Below are 27,237 nucleotides of genomic sequence, written 5' to 3'. Positions count from 1 at the left end.
AAATCCACCACCACATCCCCCATCACCACATCCACCACCACCAGGTCCACCAACACCACATCCACCACCACCACGTCCACCACTACATCCACCAGCACCACGTCCATGACCACCACCACATCCACCACCACATCCACCACCACCACGTCCACCACCAAGTCCACCACCACCACGTCCACCACCACCACATCCACCACCACGTCTACCACCACCACGTCTACCACCACCACGTCTACCACCACCATGTCCACCACCATGTCCACCACCAAATCCACCACCACATCACCACACCACCATGTCTGCCACCACCACCATGTCCACCACCACATCCAGCACCACAACTACATCAACCACCACGTCCACCACCACCACCACGTCCACCACCATGTCCACCACCACCACCACATCCACTACCACCATGTCCACCACCACATCCACCACCATGTCCACCACCACGTCCACCACCACATCCACCACCACCACATCCACCACCACCATGTCCACCACCACTGTGTCCACTACCACCACCACATCCACAACCATCATCACATCCACCACCACCATGTCCACCACCATGTCCACCACCATGTCCACCACCATGTCCACCACCAACACATCCACCACCATGTCCACCACCACCACGTCCACCACCACCACGTCCACCACTGCCACCACCACCACGTCCACCACCATCACCACGTCCACCACCAGCACCACGTCCACCACCAGCACCACATCTACCATGTCCACCACATTCACCACGTCCACCACCACCAAGTCCACTACCACCACCATGTCCACCACCATGTCCACCACCACATCCACCAACACGTCCACCACCACACATTCACCACCACCACATCCACCACCCCCACATCCACCACCACATCCACCACCACCACATCTACCACCACCATGTCCACCACCACCACGTCCTCCACCACCACGTCCACCGCCACCACATCCACCACCACTACATCCTCCACAACCACGTCTACCACCACCACATCTACCACCACCACGTCTACCACCACCACGTCTACCACCACCACATCCACCACCAAATCCACCACCACCACATACACCACCACATCCACCACCACCAGGTCCACCACCATCACGTCCACCACCACCATGTCCACCAACACCACGTCCACCAACACCACCATGTCCACCTCCAGCACATCCACCACCACCACATCCACCACCACATCCACCACCACCACATCCACCACCACATCCACCACCACCACGTCCACCACCATCACGTCCACCACCACCATGTCCACCAACACCACGTCCACCAACACCACCATGTCCAACACCAGCACATCCACCACCACCACATCCACCACATCCACCACCACGTCCTCCACCACGTCCACCACCACCACGTCCACCACCACCACGTCCACCACCACCACCACGTCCACCACAACCACGTCCACCACCACATCCACCACCACATCCACCACCACATCCACCACCATGTCCACCACCACCACATCCACCACCACGTCCACCACCAGCATGTCCACCACCACCACATCCTCCACCACCACCACCACATCTACCACCACCACATCCATCACCACCACGTCCACCACCACCACGTCCACCACCACCCGTGACAGGTAAAGTGTCACTGGAGGGCAGGGGTAATAGGAGTGTCAACCCTGGCTGTACATGGGACACTTAAGGATGCATTGGGTGTGAGAAGACGGGAATAGGGGCTAGAAGTATTACACCAGACCCAAGATACATTTTGAAGAAGCGCAATGTCACAGAGGCTCCTGTAAAAGCACTCGCAGCATCTCTACCTCATAGTGGCATACCTGCACGAGCCACTCACTCAAAACAAGCATTGGCATAGCCAATAGGTCTCACCTTTGGGACCTTATAAGTATTTAGCTATGCAACACTTGATGTTCTTGCACCAAGGATATTGTGCTGGATAACTAAACACTTATAAGGTCCCAAAGGCGAGACCTATTGGCTATGCCAATGCTTGTTTATATAGCACTCTGGTCCTTGGAAAAGGGTTGTGCAGTGCTACAGAAACAATATTTGGCCTACCAATGGCTTGTCTGGCTAGCCAATTGAGGTTAGAGCTGGGACTTGTGAATATGAAATTAAATCTCAACTATTTATTCATAAAATATTATTCTTTTCTGAAAAGTGCCCCGGAAGACCCCCAAAAGAATTGGATTTGAAAGGAAATATCTGACGGTAATATATATGGTAAGGAATGGTCAGGGTGCATGTAAACCATTGCTGAAGGCCTTCAAGTGCAGAATGGAATTCTTGGTACCAGTGGGATTCCTTTAAAATACGCTTTAAAGAAATAATTCCAGACTTGTCATTTCAAAGAGGTTATGAAGCACTGAGTAAACCCAAAAGAGAAAGCTATGTTCTTGACACATACTTAACCCCATATAGACACATCAAAAAGAAAATTTAAACAGATGTTTATGTGGTTTTGCTTCCGACTGCTGCTCTGTATAGCAGGCAACAGAGCCGCTTGTTTGAGCCTCACCAAACACAAATGTTGTGGAGGCGAAATGACTGACACTGCAACCATTGTGTTCTTTCCAGGGTTAAAGCTGAGCGCATCAGATTCATTAAGCAGAGTTTCAGAAGAGTGGTATACAAGCAATACAGCTGTACAGCTGCGCCTGCTGTACCTGCCTAGCACTGATTAGTTTGTCATTGGCAGGCTGATTACATTCATTGACCTTGAGGAGAAGATGGGGGCACACATCCTGATACCTGTACACTGATACTTTAAGACTATATTTTAAGCTGTATTTGTTTCATCTTCGGCTTCACAACCAATGTGATTATTTTTAGACAGACTTTCTTAATAATATTTGTAGGAGAGTAGGATCTGCACTGTTGCCCCACTTTTTTTCTGATGTTTACACTGGTTTCTGGCTATTGTCTGGCTGGATCCCTGCTAATCAGGGCCCCAGCCTCTCTGTTCTCTCTAAACAACTTGGAGTGCATATTAGGTGCACTAGTGATTGGATACTGAGGTACCTTATGAGCCCCTAGTATAATGTACCTTAGGTACCAAGGGCATAGGTACTTCACAGGCCTACTAGGGGCTGAAGCATGTATTATGCCACCCCTGGGAAGCAGACTAAATCTGACATGACAGGCCTGCTACTGCAGCCTGGTTGAGGTAGTGTTAGCACTCCTCACTGAGATATAGGTTCCCTATATCTCACCTTACACACGCATATAAACCTATCAGTCACCACTAAGGCAGGCCCTAACAATCCAGAGGGCAGGGTGCTTGGTTTCCATGTGAGGGGGTGCCTCTGCCTGAGCAGGGCCCCTCTGCAGCTCTCAGAGTCTATTCTCTGTAGCTGTTTGTGGATGCGGTTAAACCATATACTCTTAAGTGCATTATAACCTATCGGTAAATGCTAACTTTGGGATGGCTGCATCAAAACATGTCATGTTTGGTGTCAAACGCTTTGGAATCATACCCCCACACCAGTAACTGGTGTGGGAGTATGATCCCACCCTTCTAGAGGGATAGACATGTACCAACTGTGGAAACACGGTAGAATCCTGAAGAGCCCTGGCATCACAAAATGGATGCCACCAGCACAGGCACTGGGCTGCCCTCCTGCTGCTGACCGAAACTCACAGTGGAGGAGGCCCAATAATAGGCACCCTGTCACAGGGAGGTGTACCCACCTTCCAGACAGGATTTAGTGTATTGGGGCTGGGTGGGTGCACTCCTAAAGTGCTTTGAAGTCCTGCACTGGGGGAGCAGTAGGCTCCTCTGTGCATATGCCAGCTCAAACCGGTTCAGGGGCTACCAGCCCCTGCTCTGGCACGAAACTGGACAAAGGGAAGTGGGTGTAGCCACCCACTCCATTGACCCTCCCATAGGAGTGGTCATAGAGCTAGTACCTCCCTTCCTTCTAGTATAAGTTAGGGAACCCTTGCCATTGCAAACTAGATATCCCTGGACAACGCTCTGAAGAAGAATCCTGGACCTTCGACGTTCCACTACCTTTGGAAGACTGAAGAATCTCCCTTGGAGTCAAGGAGTGACTCCCCTGCTTGACAGGCACCAAAACTTTGCATCAACAGTCGCAAACTTTCCCGCTCCCCCCGGAGTCCGAAGTCCCTGCAGCCCCGGAAGTGGATTTCCTGACTTCAACGGCCATTATGAGTCCCCAGTGAAGCTGAGGTGAGTGGACCCCACGAGTGACGAGGAACAGCAATACCCGGGTACTGTGCACTATTGTCGAGTGCAACCGCTTCACGACGTTCTACGAACTTGTGCTTTGGACCACGTGTGGCCCAAGCCTCCAGCAGGATTTCCCTTGAAAATCAGAGGCCTACCTCATCCCAAGTGACCGTGGGCTCCTGTGAAGTGAATCCTCACAAGGCGTATCATGATCCATTGCCGGTTGGCTTGTGGGTCCCCAGAAGACTTTTCTACAGAACCAAAGGGCTCCCCTAGTTGATCCAGGCCTGCCCTGACTTACCCTTGCTGGGTGAGTCCCTCAGACCTTGCTGGTCTGCACCGCTGACTGACTTCCCTTTCCACAAGACTTGCTGTTGCCAAGGCTTGTTGGCTCCAATCTGGTTGTCGACACCTCAGTAAGCTGCAGACTTTGTGGGACACTCCGAATCCAGCTCCTGGTTGTCGTCGACACCTCCTGGACCTCATGGCTGAAGAGTCAAGACACCCGTGTTCACCTGAAATCACCCAACATCTGTGGGCATCCAGCTTCCTGCCTCCAGGTCGCTGGCTAGTGACTTTGAACACTGTCTCCTATGCTTTCAGGTCTTCTTTCTTCCGAATCCAGCCTTGGATTCCACCGGACACTTCTCCTGTCTTCACAAGCAGCAAGTCTTTTTTGGCTCCCACTGAAAACGATGCCGCGACCCGACACCAAAAGACACCTATGCACCCGGCTCCCCTGGGTGAGGTAACTCAAGTACTCCGGTGCTCCTGTGTGTGTTGGTTCTAGAACTACTTACCCTGTAAGTGACTTGCTGGTAGACTCTCCCGAAGTATCCCAAAACTTTAAAATTCCAACCGCGACTTGCTCCATTGAAGTCTATTGGGATCCGCGGCTGTGTTCTCACACTGCATGCGTCTTCCGTGGGTCCTTTACTTACCTGCCTTGGGTGGATTAGTGAGGCCCCAGCCCTTCTGAAGACCATAGGCCTTCTCCCTTCTCAAGTCGTTCTGCTTATACCTCTTTTTTAGTATATGGTCTGGTACGCCCCTAGGGCCCCAGCCAGATAAGTGCTTAATTTGTTGTGAAATGTTGATTTGTGCATCTGTCCTTGACTTCTAATCTCATAAAGAGATTAGTAGAGTGTGTCTAGTAATAAATACATATATATTTTATATATATATATACCTGTGTGGTGTCCTTTCATTTAGTGATTCAAGAGATTATAAGGTCAAACTAGCTGCTTTACATTCCTCTGAGACTTAGCCTGAAGGCTGCTCTCCACAGCTACCACTAGGATAGCTTTCTTTAAAAGGTTGTCTTAAACCTATCTACCATAAGAGTCGAATTTTACTGCTGCAAGGTGGCCACTTTAACTAGTGACCAGCATATACCAGGCCAACTTCTCACAATATTTAAGTGTATATGCGATTAAAAAAATATACATGTAGGTAATTGTGTTACATTGCTAAATTATACATATGATGTTTTGCTATTTTCCTCGAGTTACTCATAGTTTTTGAAATTGTATTGATTTTAATTAACCATTAGTAAAAATGTACTTACTTATAAAGGTTCACACCTGGAGTTCCTTGTGTTAGAATAAATGTAATCATCTGAGCCATCTCTGTCAGGCATACACATCAGGAGTTTTTGTGAGCCTACGAAAAAAAATGTCATGCCGGGCAATATGTCAATATCTGGCATTTTTTTAGTGGTTTAAAGACATGCTGGCTGCCATGAATAAATAGGGTGGGTTTGCTTCAAAATCTATAAGGAGATGTTGCAGTAAAGGTGCAGGACCCTAAAAAAGTGTGCGGCTTGGAAAGTTTCTTCACCTTTGCCCCCCCTTCCGGCGGCCATGCGGTGAGGCTAGTTCTCTGGAACCTACACATATTAATGGCGCTTAGTCAACCCTTGTAACAAGTACTACACATAGAGATTCAGTAGTAGGCCTGGGTGGTAAATTCCATTCCGCTCGTGGAATTTGGATAATTTTGTGTTCCGCGGAGAATGCCCAGATTACCCAAAATCCCGCGATCCGTGGCTTCGCAGAATTTTTCGCTTGTTCGTGCTTTCAAAAAGCGTGTTCGCAAGATATTTCCCCCCGAGCATGCAAACAGCATTCGCGAACAGGAAAAAAGCATCGCAAACGGGTGGAACAAGCAATTCCGCGTGTTCACGGAACTCTGCTTGCTCGCAGAGATTTTTTACCATTTCGCGGAGCTTTGCGTAGCACGACTTCGCAAATTCTACCCACCCCTAAATAGCCAGACACTACTGTGAGCTCACTGAAATGCCTAGAGCCTCCTTTTTAGGGTTCGACTTTCAGGGGGTAGCACAGATGAATTGTCAAGATTTACTCTCGGAGGCTGATATGGGGGTAGAACATCTAGTTGAAGCAGCACAGGTATCATAATACATGAATTGTCCAAGCACTAATATTATTATTTTTTGTAAACATGACTTTCATTATGATTGTACAAACACAGTAACATTAAGAACTTCTGTGGCACTGATTTACTTCAGGAATTCACAGTAAATATAACCCTGCCACCTTGTACCGGCCGAACCCCCGGATGCTACCGAGCATCACCGCGACGCACCCATGGACCCTTCGTCTGCCGAGCCTGCAACTTCTCCTGCCTCCGAACCTGCACCGCGCCCTTCAAGACGGACAACAGCGACCACCTCAAGTGCATCCTGATCAACACCCGCTCCGTCCACCGACACGCCGTGGAACTCTGGAACCTCATTGACACCGCTGCTCCTGACGTCGCCTTCCTAACGGAAACCTGGATGAACGCCTCCTCAGCCCCCGACATCGCCATAGCCATCCCGGACGGCTACAAGATCATCAGGAGGGATCGCGTCAACCAGACCGGAGGAGGGATCGCTATCGTACACAAGGACACCATTCGCATCTCGACTGACTCCATCGACGCATTCAACGCCGCCGAGTACCTGCACTTCCAGATCCACACCGACCCAAAGACCACCCTCAGAGGCACCCTCATCTACAGACCCCCGGGACCGCGCACACAGTTCTGCGATGACATCACGGACTTCATCAGCCCACACGCCCTCCCCTCCACTGACTACATCCTCCTCGGAGACCTCAACTTCCACCTGGAGAACAACAGCGACCGCAACACCACCGTCCTGCTGGACAACCTCGCCAACCTCGGACTGAAGCAACTGGTCAACACCCCCACGCACTACGCCGGCCACACGCTCGACCCGATCTTCTAGTCCAGCACACACATCTCCTTCAGCCACTCCACCGGACTTCACTGGACCGACCACAGCTGCGTCCACTTCAGCTTCAGGAAGAACACGATCCACCACCACCCGAAGCAGGTCCCCCACAGAAACTGGAGCAAGATCACGGCCGACCAGCTTACCTCCTCCCTCAGCCAGAACCCACCTGTCAGCACAACGGACCCCAACACAGCAGCCCGCAACTTCTCGCAGTGGCTGACCACCTGTGCTGACGACCTCGCCCCACTGAAGAACCCACCCACCAAGCCCAGAAGCAAGAAGGCCCCCTGGTTCACCGACGAACTCAAGGACTCCAAGAAGGCCTGCCGCACACTCGAGAAGGCCTGGCTCCTCGACAAGACCGCCGACAACATGACCGCCATCAAACTCGCAACTCGCAGACATCACCAGCTAATCCGCACCACCAAGAAGAAATCCCTGAAGGAACGACTGGACAACAACGCCCATGACAGCAAGGAGCTCTTCATCATCGTCAAGGAGTTCTCCAACCCCAGCACCGGAAGGAACAACATCGCCCCTTCACAGGACCTCTGAGACTCTCTCGCCTCGTACTTCCACCGCAAGATTGCCGATATCCACGAGAGTTTCGGGACTCCACCCCCGCACCCATCGGTGGAACCTTCGCACACCACCGTCACTCTCCAGACTTGGACCAAGGTGACTCCCGAGGACACGGCCCGCATGATGAACACCATCCACTCCGGATCTCCAACGGACCCGTGCCCCCACCATGTCTTCAACAAAGCAGCCTCTATCATCGCACCCCACCTCAGAGACATCATCAACATCTCCTTCGACACAGCCACCTTCCCGGAGAGCTGGAAGCACGCCGAGCTCAGCGCACTACTGAAGAAACCAACTGCGGACGCAACCGACCTCAAGAATTTCCGCCCAATCTCGCTCCTTCCTTTCCCTGCCAAAGTCGCCGAGAAGATCGTCAACAAGCAACTGTCCGCCTTCCTCGAGACGAACGGATCCCTCGACCCATCGCAATCCGGCTTCAGAGCCAACCACAGCACTGAGACCGCCCTCATTGCAGCCACCGACGAAATCCGGGCCCTACTCGACAACGGGTAAACTACGGCCCTTATCCTCCTGGACCTCTCCGCAGCATTTGACACTGTCTGCCACCGCACCCTAGTCCAACGCCTCAACAACACCGGTATCCAAGGGAAGGCTCTGGAATGGATCACCTCTTACCTCGCCGGCAGAACACAGAGAGTACGCCTCCCTCCGTTCCGATCTGAGGCCACCGGAGTCATCTACGGCGTCCCGCAAGGATCGTCGCTCAGCCCCACCCTCTTCAACGTCTACATGAAACCCCTCGCGGCCATCGCACGCCAACACAACCTCAACATCATCTCCTACACCGATGACACCCAGCTGATCCTCTCCCTCACCAGAGACCCCGACAGCGCCAGGACTAACCTGCACGAAGGGATGAAAGACGTCGCCGAGTGGATGAACACGAGCCGCCTGAAGCTGAACACGGACAAGACAGAAGTCCTCATCCTGGGACCATCACCCTCCGCATGGGACGACTCCTGGTGGCCCCAGCCCTAGGCACCGCACCAAAGCCAACGGACCACGCACGCAACCTGGGCTTCATCCTGGACTCTTCCCTATCAATGACAAGACAAGTCAATGCCGTCTCCTCATCCTGCTTCCACACCCTCCGCATGCTCCGCAAGATCTTCCGATGGATCCCGACCGAGACCAGGAAGACGGTCACCCAGGCCCTCGTCACCAGCAGACTAGACTACGGATCACCCTCTACGCCGGAACAACAGCCAAGCTTCAGAAAAGACTTCAGCGCATCCAGAACGCCTCCGCCCGACTCATCCTAGATGTCCCCCGACGCAGCCACATCTCAAGCCACCTGAGAGACCTACACTGGCTCCCTGTCAACAAGAGAATCACGTTCAGACTCCTCACCCACACACACAAATCTCTCCACGACCTGGGCCCAAGATACCTCAACAACTGCCTCGCCTTCTACGCACCCACTTGCCAGCTACGATCCGCGCGCCTCGCCCTCGCCGCCGTCCCTCGCATCCAGAGAGCCACCTCCGGAGGAAGATCCTTCTCCTACCTGGCGGCTAAGACATGGAACTCTCGGTGGCCGAGCCGAGCTGCAAGATGGCCGCCGTGTAACGGGGCTCTGCCGGCCGAACGCCTAAATCCGTCAGTTCATCCGTTTTACACGGATGTATGACGTTACAACGCACACTTTTACAACGCATGCACTTACAACGCATTTTTTACAACGCAAAATCCATTACAACGCATTCCATTACAACGCATGACACTACAACGCATTTTTAAAAACTACCTTTACAACGCATTCCATTATATCGCATACTACCTTTACAACGCATACCATTATAACGCATAATATTACATTGCATTTAAGGTAAGTATTGGATAGTATAGGGGTAAAAATTACTATTCTTACTCCAGGGGGTGCAACAGTAGGGTAAGTGTTGGATAGTATAGGGGTAAAAATTACTATTCTAACTCCAGGGGGTGCAACAGTAGGGTAAGTGTTGGGTAATATAGGGGTAAAAATTACTATTCTAACTCCAGGGGGTGCAACAGTAGGGCAAGTGTTGGATAGTATAGGGGTAAAAATTACTATTCTAACTCCAGGGGGTGCAACAGTAGGGTAAGTGTTGGATAGTATAGGGGTAAAAATTACTATTCTAACTCCAGGGGGTGCAACAGTAGGGCAAGTGTTGGATAGTATAGGGGTAAAAATTACTATTCTAACTCCAGGGGGTGCAACAGTAGGGCAAGTGTTGGATAGTATAGGGGTAAAAATTACTATTCTAACTCCAGGGGGTGCAACAGTAGGGCAAGTGTTGGATAGTATAGGGGTAAAAATTACTATTCTAACTCCGGGGGGTGCAACAGTAGGGTAAGTGTTGGATAGTATAGGGGTAAAAATTACTATTCTAACTCCAGGGGGTGCAACAGTAGGGTAAGTGTTGGATAGTGTAGGGGTTTTAATGTAATATTATGCGTTGTAATGGTATGCGTTGTAAAGGTAGTATGCGATATAATGGAATGCGTTGTAAAGGTAGTTTTTAAAAATGCGTTGTAGTGTCATGCGTTGTAATGGAATGCGTTGTAATGGATTTTGCGTTGTAAAAAATGCGTTGTAAGTGTAGTGCGTTGTAAAAGTTGCGTTGTAAAGTTTGTTCCCCGTTTTACACCGACATCCTGGCCCGACAAAGCTGAGGCGGAGGGTGCCCGGACGTAGCGACACCGATCCCTGCAATCCGGACCGAAATCGGTGGCGGCGATCCGGAGCGGTGCTCCCTTGAAGCCCAGGCGGTGTCTCTCCTGACTCCCGGCCGGGGATCCCAGCTACGCAAGTCCCGTGTCGCGGGCCAGAACACGACGTGCAACGGCCGCGGCTGCCGGAGGGGGGACAAATCCTGCTGTCCCTGGCACCCCGGATGGCCCGGGGGGCCCTAATCTGCGGCGATCTCCCCGCCTCCTGACAATCTACGTGAGCACTGACGGGACGGCCCTGGGGCTGCGAGAGCAACGCCAATCCTGCTACCCTCGACGGTGACCCGGGTGGTGGAGTGCGCCTTCCATCAGCCTCCGCCCGGTGCAAAACTATCGAACTACGGCGGATCCAGGGACTGCGAAGTGAGTGCCCGCTGTACGGCCGCCCCAACTGCGGGTCACTAGCGGTGTGCCCATTTAGAGGGCCTGTCCCGCCCTCGGACCCGCACGTGGTGAGAGCTGCAGGCCTGCTGGGCCCGACTGTGCGTTGTAGATTCCCGCTGGCGGCGAAGACGGCCGGGCGGCCTTGGGAAGGAGCAGATTGGGCATGGTGGGCCCGTGACTTTGTCCGGACTCGAAGGCCCGTGAATACTCCATTTTTCCTACCCACCCTCCCGCTGAGACTCTGATGGTGTGACCCCTCTGCTGCGCCATGGGGAAGACGGATGCTAAGCAGAGGAAGCTCCAGTTTGGGAAGCACATGGCTCAGGACACTGAAACTGTCCCAGCGTCCCAGGCGGTGGTCCCTGAAACGCAGCTGGAGCCGACGCAGGACGCCGAGGATGTCAAGAGCATGTTTCGGGAGTTGAAGGGCTGCCTAAAAGAGATAGACGGCAAGTTGGACTCCATGGCCAGGCGACTGGACGGAATATCGCACAAGGTGGATCAACACGAAGAACGACTGGCGGCGGTAGAGGCACGGGTTGCCGACTGTGAAGAGAGTAGCGGTGATACCCGGGAGCAGCTGCTGCGCATGGACAAGGTCCTGGAGGTGATAAAGAGTCGCAACGAAGATTTGGAAGCCCGCTCTCGCAGAAATAACGTGAGAATTATTGGTATTGCGGAATCCACTAACATTGGCACTATGGAGCACTTCGTTGAAGGGATGTTCCGCGACCTGTTTGGTGAGGCCCTGTCGGCCATGTTCCTGGTTGAGAGGGCACATCGCACTCTGGGGCCGCGGCCGGTGCCGGGGGCGCCGCCGCGCCCGATCCTTGCCAGGATCCTCAACTATCGAGACAGAGACACGATCCTACGGCTGGCACGTGGGAGAGGTGAGCTAACATTCCAAAACATGGCAATATCACTGTTTCCCGACTTCACTCAGGCTGTGCAGGCCGCCAGGCGTGAATTCCTCCCGGCGAAGCGGATCTTCCAGAAAGTGGGGACAAAATATGCGATGTTATATCCTGCTAAGTTAAGGGTCCACCACGGGGGGAAACCGATGGTCTTCACGGCTGCGACGGAAGCACTCAAATTTGCGAGACAGACGGAGCGGACGCTGAGAGACAAACGTTCCGGGCAGGGGACACCGCCGCACGACCAGCTTAGCGACGTTGAGTAACTATGCCTACATTTTATGTACCCGTTGAACTGAAACGTATAGAGACGCCGGACAGCTTGGTTGTACCGTATCACTTGTTGCTCTATTACAGAGACTCTGAACTTATAGAGTTCCGTGGCTGCCGTGGGGAACGGAGAGGTCAAGGGATACGAGGTTCGGGGACTCTTCTTGTACATTGACTGAGAACTTGTGAGGGGATCGGTGTTGGGCTTACCCCGCCGTGGGCAGATAGTGTATATGTTAATGGGCGGTAATGTTCGGCCACCCTGTCGCCTTTTGGACAGGGGAGTATGCCGGTGACCCACGCCCTCACAGGGATGATTCCCGTAATTTCACTGATGCAATATAGTTGTTGGGTGGGGTGGGGGGGGGGCGAGTGTCTCAACCTGATTGGGGGGTTGGTGTGGGTGGTGAGGGGATTTGGTTAATGTTGTTTGGTTTTCTTACACTGCACCATTTGTATGTAATACTACAGGATGATGTGGCCCTGCCGCTGACCGCTGACATGTTCTTTTTATTGTTACGAGATTCAGAGCGAGAGCTCTACCTGCGGACCACATGCGCGCTGCCGCTACTGAACCCATTGCTGCGTAGGAAACACCACCGCACACATACCTAACCGCGCTGCGTTGTTTTACTTGGAATATTCGTGGTCTGAATGACCATCGCAAGATCAGGCTGACCCATGCATATCTGACACGACACCAAGTTGACATCTGTTTCCTTCAGGAAACGCATTTGCCCCAAGTAGCCGGGGTGAGGCTTCGACATGCTAGATGGGGCGAAATACACACGTCTGGCTACTCCAGCTACTCCCGGGGAGTGGCAATTTTAATACGACGGGGCCTACCCTGGCAAACATATCGGGTTCATGCCGACACTGAGGGGCGCTACATACTATTGCAGGGGAAGCTTTTTCACATGCCAATGACACTAGTCAACATATATGGCCCAAACTCGGACGACCCTGATTTCTTCCGACACGTCTGGCACAAGACACAGTCGCTGGGAGAGGGCGCATGCATGTGGGGCGGCGACTTCAATGCGGTAATCTCGCAGGAACTAGACAGGGAGGGAGCGGCCCGCGTGCATCACCCGCATGTGGCTGACCTCCTCCGTGGCCTAATGACGGACTATCAGCTATTAGATTCGTGGCGCGTTCTGCACCCCGAGCTGCGGGAGGGCACTTGCTTCACCCCACACAGGGGAGCTTGGTCCAGGTTGGATTTTTGGCTTTTAACCCCACAGGTACATGCATGGGTGTCGGACGTCGCGCACAGGGCGCGCACCCTTTCTGACCACTCGCCAGTGGAACTGATGCTATGCGTGCCGCAGCCATATGTGACGCCCTTCGCGTGGCGCTTACCAGCGCAGGCCCTGACCGACCCGGTGTTTCGGGAAGACATATACCAACGCGTTACGGAATATTTTGAACAGAACACTGGCTCTGTTACGTCGGAAGGCACCCTGTGGGACGCTTTCAAGGTGGTAATACGAGGTCACTGCATCGCGGGACAGGCCGCGGTGCTGAAGACCATCAGGGGAACGCTGAAGCGGCTGGAAGACGGCCTGCATGCTCTGGAGGTGCAGTACTGTTCGGACCTATCGGCGTCAACTCTGGCGGAAACACGCACCAAGCTCACGGAGTACCAGGCTGAAGCCGATAGGGAGCTTAAGTTTCTGACTAAACAGGCGGTGGCCCGCAGATATGGCGAGGGGGACCGACCGGGCAAGACGCTAGCTCTACTGCTGCGTTCGCAGCGGCCATCCCCCTTCATCTCCTCAGTGGCGACACCGGAGGGCGGGCATGCGTATACTCCTCCAACAATTCTAGATACGTTTCGGACTTTTTATAAAGAATTGTACCGCACCCGGGGTGCGCCGCCGCTGTCGGAGCTGTCGGGATACTTTGATACGATCCAGCTCATTTGGTTCAATGCACACCAAAAGGGGTACTTTGATCGCCCCTTTGAGATAGACGACGTTAAAGAGGCGATAGGCGCATTGGCGGCCGGGAAGGCGCCGGGGCCGGACGGGTTACCGGCACAATTCTATAAGGAATATGCGGATCTGCTGGCCCCCAAGCTACTGGCAGTATATACTGAGGCCGTTGAAGCGGGTGTGCTCCCTGAATCGATGAGAGAGGCGGTCATTATCGCCCTCTTAAAACCGGATAAAGACGCGCAACACTGCGATTCCTATAGGCCGCTGTCCTTAATTAATACGGATGCAAAGATTTTCGCGAAAATGCTAGCATTGCGGTTGCAACCGGTACTGCCGCTCATGATACGGCCTGACCAATCGGGCTTTGTGCCGGGCCGCTCTACGTCTCACAATCTTCGAACTTTATTTGGGGTGCTGCACTACTTAGCCCCGCATGTACAAGCCGTTGCGGTGCTGTTGGACGCAACAAAAGCGTTCGACTCCCTGGAGTGGGGATTCCTGTTTCCCTTACTGCAGCGAATGGGTATGAGTGAGGCATTCATTGGCTATATTCGCTTGTTGTATACCAACATCACTGCCCGGGTACGGGTTAACGGGCTAGTCTCTGCGCCCTTCGCCATCGGGAGGGGTACGAGACAGGGCTGCCCCTTATCGCCCCTGCTATTTGCCATCGCCACAGAGCCCTTGGCGGCTCGCATCCGACAGCACCACGCAAACCGGGGCATAGGCTTTTCGTCGAGGGCACTGACCGTGTCTCTGTACACGGATGATATCACCTTGTATGTAACCGACCCGCGGGAAAACCTTTCGCCCATGGCAGGAGAATTGATAGAGTATGGCTTGCTATCAGGTGTAACCATAAATTGGGAGAAGTCGGTTATTCTACCTTTGACGGCCGGGACGACTCGCTTTTCCCCGAATTGCCCGCTGAAATGGGCGGACGGACCGGTGCGATACTTGGGGGTCTGGATCAGCACTGATATGCAGCAAATATGGTCGGAGAATTATGGGCGTGCACTGGGCTGGGTCGAGGAGCGGGTCGGCCGCTGGAAGCATTTGCCCCTTTCGCTGGCGGGCAGGATTGCGGTGGCCAAGATGGTCATCCTGCCGAAATTCTTGTATCTCTTCGGGAACATTCCGCTGCCCCTGACTGCTAGTTTTTTGCGCCAATTGCGCTCGCAGATGGTGGAGCTGGCGTGGGGCGGTAGGCAGCTGAGGGTGGCGTGGGAGACCCTCACTCTCCCGCAGCGACAGGGAGGCCTGGCGGCGCCGGACTTCCCGCTCTACGCCTACTGCGCGCAGGCACAGTTTTTACACCACTGGGTCCACCCAACGCCGTTCCAGCCACATGTGGCGATAGAAACGGATAGAGCGGCACCGTTGCCACTCGCCGTGGCCCTATATGCGCCGCACAAACGGCGATGCGCTGACATAGACCCGGTGCACGCACTTAGATTGGCCTGGGATGGGCTGCGACGCAGGGCTGGACTGGACCTCTTGTATGCTGGATCGATGCCGCTGCGACATAACCCGATGTGGGCCCCGCTGCAGAATATGCGCACTGGCGAGCGGGCTGCGGCGCACGGCCTTCGCACGGTGGGTGACTTGTTCCCGGGGGGTTCCTTCATCACGCTGGAGCAGATGTGTGGCGAGGAGGCTCCGACGCTGTTAGACACGCTACTTTACTGCCAATTACGCCACACAGGTCAAAAACTGTTTTCCACGTTTCCGGCTCCTCCGCCAGATCTACCAGCCCTGGAGAACGTGCTGGCGGTGGAATCGGGGCGCAAGCTTATATCTAGATTGTACCAACGTATGCAAGCTAGCCATCCTGTGGTGATCCCGGCGGCCCGTGAGCTGTGGTCTGCGGAATTGGGTTCCGACATTTCTGATGAACACTGGGATCTATGCTGCAGGCTCTTGGGGGTCCTATCCCCTAATTACCGACTTCGCCTGATACACTTTAAATATATTCATATGATATATTGTACCCCTCACCGGCTCCACCGCATGGGATTGAGAGATTCCGATGCTTGCTGGCGGTGTCGCGCAGGCGGGGCGACATTCATACATATGGCGTGGGACTGTCCCCCGCTGGCGGCATTCTGGGTCAAAGTGTTAAACATAGTGGGAACGATCACTGGTCTGCAGATCCCATGCACCCCGCAGGCTACACTGCTAGGTATATTGCCTATGGTCAAGCCCAAACACCGGAAATTGCCAGCGATGCTTATCCTACTAGCCAAACGCCAAGTTGCGATGCACTGGGGGGTGGCTACAGCGCCTAATATCAGGGACTGGGTGCGAAGCGTAGTATATTGCCAGGCGCAGCTAGCGCTATATTGGGAGATGATGCCGATGCGTTCCAGACCAAAGGATATCTGGGAACCCTTTACTCACTGGTTGGCGCAGACAACGCTTCAAGAACTGTGATTTTCAAGTTCATTCCCTGCTATTGCTGGGGGACGGATGCGGGTCGGATGGCATGTAGGGCACGCTAGACTACGTAGATGGGTCGGGAGACAGTACGGCGGGAGGGGGTGGGCGGATGGTTGGGTCAAGCGCATGGGGTTCGAACACTTTGTGAGGGAGCATATCTATAGTATTATTAGTAGTGAAGTGGTGGGCGGCAGTCTCGTCCATAACATGTTATATGTACACTGCAGTGGATTGTATTGTTTTCTGTTGTTTAAAAATGCAAATAAAAAGAATTTAAAAAAAAAAAAAAAAAGACATGGAACTCTCTGCCCATCCACCTTCGGCTGACCCAGGACCACCTCGCCTTCAGGAAACAGCTCAAGACCTGGCTGTTCGAGCAGTAGCAGACCCCCTTCCCCAAGCGCCTTGAGACCCCTCCGGGTGAGTAGTGCGCGATATAAATGCCTTGATTGATTGATTGATTGTATGCTCAGAAGGGTGGGGATAAGGGAGAGGGCTACACATCAACAAATTACACTAGTATTAACCAAACCCTCCACCTGCTTTCTAATGCTGCACTGGTGTTGGTGTCTAGCTTACTGTTCGTAGTCACCTTGGAGTTCAGCGATGTGGATCTGTAGAGGCTGGGAAACTACAGTGGCACCACACAGTCTTTGAACAGTGAAAGGCTTTCAGGAATACAGTCATTCTGCCAGGATCATCACAGGCAAGCATCAGGTACGATGGTGTCTTCATTGTAACTTGCAGTCATGGCTTCTGGCATGTCGCTTTCAGGTATAGCTTTGGATCAGGTTGCTGTTTGTCCATTGATGTCACTTTACATCACATGGAGTGCCAGTCATAGAGTTTCACATAGCCACCATCTGTAGGGAAAAGCAGGGGCTCATAACAGTGACAACGATCTCACGGTGTGCCTTTTGCAGGATCACCAGTTGAAATCAGGAATTCTGACTGCGGGCTCACATCAATAATGTGCCACCTAACTCGGTGCCTGTTGCCCGGACACATTCTGCCTTTGATGTAGAGCACAACATCTCATAGAGGTGATTGACCACATCACTGTGTATAACGCATAGGATCACATACCAGCCTCAATCCTGCTGTAGTTCAGCAAGTTTGCTACTTGGATGTTTACTTTAGGTTGGACTGGGTGTTTGAGCATCAACTCTGGACTCCATCAGACTAAGGAAGTCTGTGTACCTCATGACAGTACAGAGATATGGAATATCAAGCTTTAATCATGTCCGGTAGGTTATAAGTACACAATGCAATTACATTCTTCTTCAGCAAGGCACTGCTCAACAGCATAGATCTCCTCTTCTGTCCTAGGGATTTGGTTCTGTCCCCTTAAAAGAAGAAAGTCATGATCTTTATCTCTGGTCCAGTCCTTTATATAGAGGGATGTGCAGAGCTTCAGCAAGTCAAAAACTGAGGACTGGATAATTAAAATAGACTCATTTTATCCAGTCTTGGGAACAGTTGGCACCCCCAAATGTCCAATCAAATTCAAAGTTCAGCCCAAACTATGCAGAAAAACCTATCCATGCAGAGTGAATTTCTCTTTAGGTAGCCCATCCTCCAAGGCAAATATTTGGAGATGAAATGGAAGCGTTGCTATATGTCTATTCTTGTGAGATGGTTTCTGCTCACAGTGCAAAGCACAGAGTGCAGGACTAAGGCACCAGCCAAGTCCTTCCAATAAGGTGAGCACCACAGGTGTTCTTGTCTCTGGTGTCACACCATCACCTGCTGGAACTGGTTTGAAGTTTCAATCAAGGCCTGGAAAAGCCTTCCTGTGTTTGCATATCAAAAGCCACATTTTGCACTTGGCTTTACAGCGTATAACAAAATTAGGGGAAAGGCTAGTGGAGCAGTGTGGGATAACATGCTAGAAAGGGAGACAGCAACTTCTGCCCACCAGTAACCTTGTTGCACACCCTACAACTGTGTGTGTCTCATACATTTAAGGGTACCCCAACCAAGTATCCCATCTCATATGTACCCATGTACTTACATGCACATGCAAGATGTACTCCAGGTGAATGAAAAGAACCAGCTATGACAAAGTACCTGCTTTATTTGAGAGAGTGAGTAGGCAATCCCCCACAGTGACATGTGGGTAAAAAACCTGCAACTTCCTTGGCTTGAGAACTTTAGTTGCCCAGAGTAAAGGAGTACTACTTTGTGTGGTCCTTAAAACCCTAAAAGAGTGTAGCAGTATGTCATTGAGCAACATGCCATAATCACATGACTACTAGTCAGGATACTCCTGACACAAGTCTCTTGCACCATAAAATATACTGAGTCTCCCAAGCAGTAGAAATAAGGTTGTCGTGTGCACACTTCATCATTTACTTTCAACCCTACAATCTGATATGGGGTTTCTGTAAAAGTATGCAAACGCAATTCTGTACTCTACTAAATACCAAAATTATGATCAATCAGGCACCACTTTATTAGAATCTTTTGTTGCCAATCAGGATTTCTTATAAAACATAAAAGTGTTCCGATATGCGGGCTGCCCATGGCTGTGACAAGTGTCTTAATTAAGGACTCACCTTAATGACAAAGCATGGCGTTCTAGATCAAATAAATCACTTCATGTAAAAAAAAAAAACGTTCTCTTTAATGGATATATTAAGTAAAACATTTCAATTCTGTCCCATGTTCCCTTTTCCTTCTGCAGGGAGAATATTGTCATCAAGGCGCTTTAATGTAAATGGGAAAAAGTTTACCTCCTTTGTGATTTGTTTGAATATATTAAAATGTGTTGTGTTTTTGAATAGTGTAGAAATCTCAATTGAAAGCTTTCATGGAGGATAATCCACATAACCTGCAATTGGTATAAAAATGTAGTTTAGAACAGCAAAATATAGTTGCATAGCTTATTGGAATATTAAGGGATCCTTGGCAATGAATAAAGGAATGGAATATATGAGTGTTCTTTAATTTAATGTTTTCCAACAGATTCTTTAATATTGCCTTATTTTAAATTGTTGTTTTTTAACAGCTTAATTTCAATTGCATGATTATGACCCAATTTCAGATACCTGCCTTCTTGTAACAATAATAAGGTCTGTATTTTATACCATCTATCATCCATGATAACGATGGAACCCCTTTATCAGATGGTTTTACCTTTCGTGTAATATCCTGATTCAATGTAGTCAGTGTTTGTTATTCAGATTCAATCAAATTACTGTTTGGATTTGGCAACTTCTATGTAATATCCGTTATTGCCTTCTAAGCAACTATTTGAAGAACAGTGTTAATTGTGTTAATTGAAGCTGGTGTTTAAAATTTGATTGGGTGCTTCAATAAATTGATCTCATTTCCATTGGGTTTCAGCGTTACTGAAACAAGCCACGCCCTAAATTGTAGTATCCTCGCAAGTTTATATCTGCACTTATGCTTCAATTTTATTTTATTTGCTCATCAGCACTAACCTGAGTCCTTTCCCAGTACTAGTGTTTCTTTAAAGGTTTTAATAGTAAATATAGTATTAACCTTTTTGTTTCAATAGCTGATATTTTTGTCTCACTGATGCAATCACCTTTTATGCTCCTATATTTCTTGTTCATATTGTGCCTCCATCAGGATATCTTTATTGGCTTCATCCGTAAACAGAGCCCCTTAAGTACCACAATTTGAAGTAATTTCAGTTGTAAGAGTTTGTAGAGATTCATCCAAAATCAATTCCATTTATCATGACCTACTGAAATCATTCTGATATTAAATAGTTGTTTCATTTTGTGTTCATTATGAGCAAAGTCTTTCCAGTTGATCATATTTGTAACAGCAAAAACATTATTTTTTATTAAGGCTTTCTCTGCTTAATTTCCTCTTTATATTCAACCCATGTAAAAAGTTTGCAATGTTGCTTCCGATGAAGAAATCATGGAGCAAAGGCAATGTGATGTGATTAAAACTAAACCTTTTGGTGAACTGACGCCTCTTGCACTGGACTACACTCTCAAGACATCTGGCTAATTTCCAAAGTTTGCTGCTGTACAGGGAGTTGACATAGTTAAGTATTTGGTGTCCAGTATAATATCTTAAATACACATGCAAAATGTATCTGTGAGCTAAGTCAGAAGGTTTTCTGCTATGTGGTTTGTAACTAGAAAAAAACCCAAAATATTATGAGTCGTTTTTCACAAATCTCAAATTAAAGTATATTGTATTGCCTTGGTCATAGAATGGTCAGGGCAAGTATCCTGAGTAACCTTTTCAGGTAACTAAAGATGAGAAAGGGCGCTCTTAACACATTTTTAAATTTAGCATATGAAAGATAAAGAAGCATCAACTACAAACTCTACATTTGAAACATCTCAGAGATGTGGATGTAGATGGGGGTTATCTGCATACAATTGGAAGTCATCTACCTGATGAAAGGTGAAACAAAATTAGTGATGGTTACCACAAGACTTACCCTTTGGGATTTTCCTGAGAGGGAAGTCTTTATTTAATGGACATTTCGGATCACAATCAGTCTAAATGAAAAATGGAAAAAAAATATGAAAATGCCTGTATTAAAGCCAAAGTGGGACAAAAGTGATCATGAGATAAATATTGCATAAATACTCAGTAAATCCATGCATATAAATTATCGTGAAAGCAACAACAATCATGTCTATAAAAAGTGGCAATTGAAATAATAAAACTAACAAGATGTAAAACAGGGTCTTTGCTTGACTAAATCTGAAACCCATGGTATCAATTAGTGGCTTTCAGTCTTTTTCACTTTTGGTTGGCACCTTCAGCACATTCGGCTTCACAGTCTTCAGGCAGTAGCGACACTTCTACCCTAACTTGTATGATGCACAGTATATAGATCTGCATTTGGCCGAGATGGAACTCTGATAGAGGGTACCAATGGCCATTGTTTCTTCAGCTTTTATTGCTTCGGGTGTGGGCAGCTGCTGTGACAGTCTTCGAGTTTTGAAAGCTTTATTGAATATAATAGACAAAGTAGAACATCAATACAGAAAATAAGTCCCAAAAAGGGATATAGAAGCTATACCAATTACAAAAAGCTTTTGCTGATTTTCTTTTAAAGAAGGAAAAGGAAAAAGAGAAAGGAAGAAAGAGAAGAAAAAGAAAAATAAATAACAAAAAAAAAAAGAGAAGAGAAGAGGAGAGGAGAGGGAGAAGAAAAAGAGCAACAGATCATAAACATTCAATATATAGTATTCAAGTAACATGCCTAGAAAGAAAATCAGTAAGTGGTAACCATAACAGATCCTTTTTGATTAATAAAGGTAAGGAGGTGGCATATGCACGATCAAGTCTATGATGGTGGCATAACATATTCCACCAAGCATTATATGAGATTTTTGATGTGTCCTTCCAATTAGTTGTGATGATCTGAGAGGAAATAGCTATAAACAAATCTATAAACTTTCATACATTACAAGAAACATTCCAAAGAGGAGAAGAGCCACCTAAAAAGATATGTGCAATGTCAAAAGGTACGTCTGTATTTAAAATACCATTAAGCTTAGACCATACATGAGACCAGAGGGATTTAACCAAGGGGCAGTGAAAAAACATATGGAGGAAATCACTATTGGCCTGTGAACAACACTTCTTGGAGTCAAGTAATCTAAATTTATGAAGGTCGGAAGGGGTGAAGAAGAGTCTATTATAGAAAAAATATAAGGTCTGTGTGGTGCTTGCAGATTTGATAGGAAAATTCCTGAGCTAAATCTTGTTCCCATATGAGTTCCAACTTTGATTTAACCCTAATGACCTGTGAAAGGGAGAGCATTTTGTATATAGTAGCAGCTCTAAGAGGAGTAGAAAAATCTGGTGCAGGGGGGAGGATCGGATCATTAATGGGCTGAAGGATGTTTTGAGAAAGTGCTGAGGCCAAGGCATTTTTTAACAAAGGGTATTGGGAGGAATGTGTATTAGAGACCTAAAAAGATTTGTGGATGTCTGAGAAGTCCCTCGGTGAGTTATTTTTAAGTAAGTGATCCTAAGCAATGATGCCTTTATCAATCCGCTCCTTCCAAAATAGTGCCCTATTATGGATTTTTAAGAATTTATTATACCAAATCGGGGTCTGGGAATGAGAATCGATATGAAAAGTAAAGAAGCGAGACAGCGAAAGAGCGAGAGCTTTAGAATGTTTAAATATGGGGGTGATAAAGCGTTTTGGAGGCTGAGACAGACGAGTTGCTGTAAGAAATGAAAAAGGTGAGATTTGCGCGAGTTCGATAGAACTCCAGGCAGTTGAGGTAGAGCATGAGGAGTCTGAAAGAAAAGGCCAAATCTGTTTTAACGTGAAAGCAGAATGGTATCTGCGAATATTGGGAACGTTAATTCCTCCTAGATCTTTAGGTTGTTGAAGCCGGGATAAAGAAATCCTAGCTTTATGATTGTTCCATAAAAATGTTACAAATATTCGATTGATGGTTCTGAAGAAGAGGAGCGGGAGAGAGATGGGAAGCATTGAAAGATAAAAATTGACAATGGGGAGGAGCATCATTTTAATGGTGGAAAGTCTTCCCCACCAGGATAGGAAGAGAGGGGACCAACCTTCAATGATATTAGATAACTTTTTCAGAATGCTGTGACAGTCTTAAAAAAAAAAAAAAAATTAGTACACACTTGAACCTTTCCTTTTGCAAGCAACTTCCTTGGCACGTCGTCATGAAAACGCCAGTGACGCTACAAAACACGACCAGTACAAATTCATAATAATACAATTACAAAAAGATTAGTGCACACTCGAACCTTCCCTTTCGCAAGCGGGGAGAGGGTGTTAAGCGTGTTAAGTAGTGACGCTGCAAAGACACGTTGTCATGAAAGCACCAACAGGGACGGGTGTTTACAAAAAGATTAGTACACACTCAAACCTTCCCTTTCGCAGGCGGGGAGAGGGAGAGGGTGTTAAGCGTGTTAAGTAGTGACGCTGCAAAGACACGTCGTCATGAAAGCACAAACAGGAGCGGGTGTTTAGCATGCAAAGCAGTGACGCTGCAAAGACGCGACCAGTAACCAATTAATAAGAATAAAATTAAAAAGATTAGTACACACTAGAACCTTTCCTTTCGCAAGAAAAGAAAACTGCAAAAAAAAACAAGGCTCGAGGGGCGGGAGGTTGTGTTGGGGGAATGGCTCGAGGAGATAGCTGAACTGAGAGCAGCACCGCGTACCAGCAACCAAAGAGGATGGAGCGGAAATAAAAAGTAGTGCACCGAAACAAAAACATATGGCCAATAGTGAAAGGAGCCCTGTAGCAGGGCCAGTCTGAAGGGCGGAACAAAGCAGCCAAAAGGCAGGACAAATGTATATTATTCACCAATGAAAACAAAGGAATTTGTAAAGGCAGACGAAAGAACCAATGGAATGCGCTGGCTGTGTTCAAAGCCAATAGCACTGAATACCACTGTCTCAAAGACAGCACATGCCCTGTGGCGAAACCTAAAAAGGAAAGTGTGCATTGAGGAATCCTGAGGTAGTCCACGTATAACCGGAAGAAAGGGAAAGTGAAATGCTGAAAGTGAGAGAGCTTGGATTCTATTACACAATAATTAGTGTAGTCATTCTAAGACCTGGCATTGAATACCAATGTGAGAAAGTCAATTCATCAAGCTCTCATGGGAGACCATTTCAAATGTTGAGGAGCGGTCAAGCAGGATCAGGACTTCACAGCCGCCCAGATGAAGCAAATGTCATCTGAGACTGACCGGTCTGGGTTGTTTTCAGGAAATGGCTGAAATTCCGAAAGAGAGACATCTAGGAGGTTGTGAGTTCAGTGATGGTATACATTTGATAATTGTTAACCACCAGTTATAAAGGGAGTACCATTTGGATTTATACCAATCATCAGAGTGTAGCACTTTGTGAGTGAGCAGCATTCAAAGTCTTGAAAAACAATGGAGAGGGTAGTCGTGCCACATGTCTTCTCCTCAGGTCACATTACCAGGTGGTCATGAGAGCACAAGGAGCAGGATGGCACATAGCTTTTGAACTACAGACTATCAACCCTACTGATTTAATGAAACTGAAGGCTTGAGTTTATAAGACAACTGAAAATTTAAGGTATTCCACGTGGAGATGAGCTGAATAGTGATCTTATGTGGAAGGGAAGTTATTCCAAATCTTTAGGGACTGAACTTTGTAGCACTTCAAATGTACTAGCATTTTTCCTGGTAAGTTTCAACATGTTTGACGTGCCAAACTTTATCTGGAGAAATTGTGGGGGTGTGATATTTGCAGAAAAACACAGAATTCTGCCATGTGCGTAAATATGAGTTTCCACACATACTGTAATTTAACAGACCATTGGTACTGTGTTTTTTTACTTACGGCAATCTTCCTTACTCTTAGGAGTCCTCCTCATTATAGTAAGTTCTCCCCCTCCCTCCCTCCCAACACAATTATCTGCTTGGTACTTACAGGAAGAGCAGGGGGATGAAGGGTCCTTTAGCCTGATGCTACAGGTTTTGTGTAGAAATAAAGAAAGAATGTGGTGGGTTCTTCAGAGGCAGGGAAGCCTCAGTCCGTTATTACTATAATGAGGAGGACGTCATGGGGGTAATGAGAGCCTTAGTGTGAGAAGATGGCCTGGCATATGCTGTCTCCTAGTTATAGGGGACACCTTGCACCAGTCCAATTCGACTCTTATTGATGATAGGTTTAAGTCGACAACCTTTAAAAAAAACTATCCTAGTGGTAGCTGTGGAGAGCAGCCTTCAGGCTAAGTCTTGAAGGAGTGTTAAGCTTATTGTTTTACCATAGATAACCTCTTGAATGACCAAATGAAAGAGTAGCCCACACAGGTATATATATAAAATATATGTATTTATTCTAAACAGAATCCCACAAGTCTCTTTATGAGGCTGAGGCAAAGTTACAATTCAAACAAGCATTGATAGATACAATAAATAGCACTGGAATCACAGGGCCCCAGGGGGGGACCAAACCATATATTAAAAAAGTGGTATAAGAACCACGACAATTCTACAGACAATGACTAGGGCATTTAGGATCGCTGGCCCCTTAAGAATCCACCCCAGGTTATGAGGAAGGGGACGCACGGGAGGCGTGTGCAGTGGAAATAGCTGCTATCGGGATCTCTATTAAAGCCTATGGAGAATGTCGTGGTTGGATTTAAACAGATTAAAGTCACTTCTAGCAGGAGTTCAAAGTTAAAACTTTAGAGTTAAGCTTTTGAGGAGCCCACTACCACAAGAGTACTGAGGTACCACTGTTACCTGCCCCAGGGAAGCCGGGTGCATAGGTCGTTTTCGATGTCGGGTCGCGGGCTGATTTTCAATGGGAAAATGTACAAAACTGCTGTTAGCCAAAAGCGCCGATGATGCCGTGAAGATTGAAGTTGTAGATCTTGCAGTGACCAGGGAGCTCAAAGGAAAGAGCCCTTCAAGGTCGGGTGCTTCAAGTGGAAAGAGATGTAGCTTGGATCTGCAGCCACGGGCTCCGGGAGGCTTCAAGGAAGGCCAGCTTTGGGAGGGCGACTGTCCCACGTCATATGAAGGTCGCTGCGGTGTTAGTGTCTGGATTGGATCCACTAAGCCTTGGCAACCACAACCCACGCAAGATAAACAAATCAGCTACTGGTGCAAACCCACAAGGTCTGTGAGAGGTCTCCTTTGGAGAGACTGTAGAACAGGCCTGAAGCAACCAGGGGAACTCTTAAATGTCGAGATTGTCCTCCGCTTGGGCCCACAAGTCGAGAGACAAGGGACCGCAGAAGGCAGCAAAATGGAGTGCGTAAAAGGGAGCCCACGGGCCACCAGAGGGGGATAGGGTGCTGATCTTTGGCAAAAATGCTGCTTGGTGGTTGGCTCAATAATGGGTCAAAGCACAACTTCCCCACTGGTCAGGGTCGTGTGCTATGCAAGAGGTGGCTGGTGTCCTGGGGTATTGGGAATCTCGGCTCCCACGAGGTCCATGGTGCTCAGACTTGCTGTGCACGCTCACTGGCCTCTGGGATGCTTAGGAAACCCACCTTGAGGTTGCTGGAAGTTGTCGAAGTCCGTAGGAGCAGCGAAGTTCCAACCGGGTTACTTGCAGTGTAACAGGTGCCTGCCAAGTAGGGGGGTAACTCCTTTACCCCAAGGGAGATTTCTTCAGTCAGCTGGGCAGCAGCTCGTCGAAGGTCAAGTCTGTGAAGACCAAGATTAATGTGAGCTCTGGGGCCACGTTATTCACCTTTATCCCCAAGATTAGGGGAGTGTCCAGAGTAGTGTCCACCAATGAGAGGTGAGGCGGGAAAGAGTGGCTACACCCTCTCCCGTTTGTGTGTTTCCCACCTGGGCGATGGGCAGGATGCCTCTGAACTGGTTCCAGGCGGTGTATGCAGAATGTAGGCGCTGTAGCTGCCTACGTGCAACTCTGAAAGGCAACATATGGTGCACCCACCCAGTTCCAATCCACATATCCTGTCTTTTGAGATGCTAGCACCTCCCTGCCACAGGAGCCCTATTGTCCAGCTGGCGAGGCTGGGATTTTCCCCAGCAACAGCCA

At 48.9% G+C, this 27,237-nt stretch overlaps 1 long non-coding RNA gene across 1 annotated transcript; it reads right to left on the bottom strand.

Annotated features, from left to right (window-relative positions):
* Positions 1 to 2,011: 2,011 nt before the first annotated feature.
* LOC146871588 (uncharacterized) lies at positions 2,012 to 21,232 on the bottom strand. Its single transcript, XR_014959582.1, has 3 exons — positions 21,170 to 21,232; positions 5,657 to 5,872; positions 2,012 to 2,923 (listed from the first exon to the last, which is right to left on the bottom strand). It is a non-coding gene; the product is annotated as an uncharacterized LOC146871588 (long non-coding RNA).
* Between the last annotated feature and the right edge of the window lie 6,005 nt (positions 21,233 to 27,237).

Source organism: Triturus cristatus, chromosome 1_1, assembly GCF_964204655.1.
Source record: "Triturus cristatus chromosome 1_1, aTriCri1.1, whole genome shotgun sequence".
Lineage (NCBI taxonomy): Eukaryota > Metazoa > Chordata > Amphibia > Caudata > Salamandridae > Triturus > Triturus cristatus.
Note: the sequence above shows the minus strand (reverse complement) of the source record. Positions and strands in the feature narration are given on the sequence as shown.